General features: G+C 61.3%; 1 protein-coding gene across 2 annotated transcripts in view; it reads left to right on the plus strand.

Moving 5' to 3' along the window:
- Positions 1-1043: 1043 nt before the first annotated feature.
- PHF2 (PHD finger protein 2) overlaps positions 1044-2026 on the plus strand; it is a 94166-nt gene continuing 93183 nt past the window's right edge. Inside the window, exon 1 of one of the 2 annotated variants that reach the window (XM_029203023.1) lies at positions 1044-1116. The gene's annotated coding sequence lies outside the window, so the exon portion shown is untranslated. The remainder of the gene's footprint in view (positions 1117-2026) is intronic. The other variant, XM_029203022.1, reaches the window with a different exon arrangement.

Raw genomic sequence — 2026 nt, forward strand, 5'->3', positions numbered from 1 at the left:
CAGAGATGAGGACTGCCACAGTCAAGTTGGTCTCCAGAAGTTTCTGGCTTCGATGGATGATAAGTGGGGGGATGTGGACACTGCTAGTTTAAGTGCTTCTGTACTGCCATGGGGGAAGGTAACTCAGCAGTGCCCAGGCCAGGCTCTTCGGGGCCTCCTTGCAGACTTTGATCTACAGGCTGAGTACTGTTTATCCGCACCAATTCACATTAGGGTGTTAATTGTGGACAATGCTTAATAGTCACTCCCTAAGACTCTGGAGGGGAGCGTGGCAGCTAGAATTCAGGTTGGAAGACCTTGTGCTCCAGATCCTGGGCAGCTCACCAATGTGTGACAGGGTGAGGGAGGGAGATAATCCCTTTCTCCCCATTTCCCCCTTCAACATCTTCTTTTTCCCACTCTCACATTGTCCCTGAAGCTGAACCGCTGAAGCTGCGGTTGAGGGGTCACCTGTAGAGGGAAGGTGGCTGACAATGTGAAGGCAGATTTTGACTCAACAGGAGGGAGAGCTGCCTACAAGTGGAGCAAGTTGCCCTTAGCAGCTGTAGGTCTCGGCTGAGTACCTGTCAGGGATGCTTCTGTGAGGTGAGCTGGGCCAGGTTTCCTGCCCCAAGCCTGGAATTCTGTGCTTGTGGTGGCCAGCATCTCCTAGCACCATGCATATTTTGCTTAGGGAGGGTGGGGAAGACCGACAGAGTGAGGGAGCACAGACAGGTTCCTTACTCTGAATTAGGAGCCAGCTCTATTCTAGCATCCTGAAATGATCACGGATGCCCAAAGGATGCAGCAGCTGGGTAGGGGGCAGGGGAGAGCCTGCTACAGAATGCCTTGGGAAAAGATCCCTCAGAGCCAGGCCTCCTCCCCATCTCACACTCAACAAAGAGCCTGACCACCACAGGTGAGGAGGGAGGACCACTTTAGGGCAAAGGATGCTGGGCCCAGAGCAACACTGCAGCACCTCTCGGTTCCCCCCTCCTCCTATATCCTTGTTGCCACCAGCAGAACTCAGCAATTTGGGACACAGACAGGAGGCCTGGGACCTGCTGTCCTCCCTGCACCTTAGGTCTCCCAGGCCTGGGGGCTCCCTCCAGGGCTCCTGGGCAGCTCAAATTCCAGGTAACTCCTTTCTCTTTACAGAGCTGACCCGTGCCAGCATGCTCCCGGGTCCCCTGAATTCTGTCCTCCTCTGAGGACTGAGCATCAAGGGAAGTCCATAGATCGTGTGAGGGAGGGTGGGCTGTCTCCAGCCAGGAGTAAGGGGGAAAGGGAAGTTGTATTCCAGCCAGAAACTCAGTCGGTAAGGTAGGAAGGAGGAGGGAACAGGAGGAAACCCCCACCCCTGGCTGCCCCCTGCTCCGCTGCTTATCAGATGAAACTTAGAGCCAAGTAGTTGCTCCTCGGCCTTCTTAACCAGGAAGGACGTCGTCCTCCTCCTCGGGGTCTCATCTCACACCCAGAGGGTCTCCCAGACCTGCCTTCCCCCTGTACCCCCAGTCCACATTCTCCCCGGGGAATCCCCCTACCCACCTTCTTCCAGGTGACAGTCTCCTAGCCCACCTTCTCCCCTGGAGGGGTGTCCCAGTCCACCTTCTCTCCCTGCAGGTCCCCCGACCCACCTTCTCCTGGCAGGTCCCCCGGTCCCTCTTCTCCCTCAGCAGTGTTCCCCCGGCCCACCGTCTCCCCCGGCGGTGTACCCCGGCCCGCCTTCCCCGCGGTCCCCGGCCCGCCTTCCCGCGGCGGGAGCGGCGGCCCAGGCTGGCGGGCGGAGGCGGCGCCACCCGGGGCGCTGACGTAGAGGCCGCTCGGCGGCCGGGGGTCCCTTCGGTGGGGCCGCGGCTCTCCGCCCGCCGCCCCCGCGCGTCCATTCCCTTTTGTGTCCCGCGCGCGGCCCGTCCCCCGCGCACACTCGCGCCCTGCGCCCCGCGGGCCGGCGGGCGGCTCCCGGCGCGGCCCTGCACCGCGCGCCCCGCTTTGTGTGGACGCGCCAGCCGGGTGCGCGCGGGCTGTAGTGCGCACCCGGCCCCCG

The sequence above is a fragment of the Monodon monoceros genome, unplaced genomic scaffold (assembly GCF_005190385.1).
Source record: "Monodon monoceros isolate NGI ecotype Baffin Bay Population unplaced genomic scaffold, NGI_Narwhal_1 Super_Scaffold_5, whole genome shotgun sequence".
Taxonomy (NCBI): Eukaryota; Metazoa; Chordata; class Mammalia; order Artiodactyla; family Monodontidae; genus Monodon; species Monodon monoceros.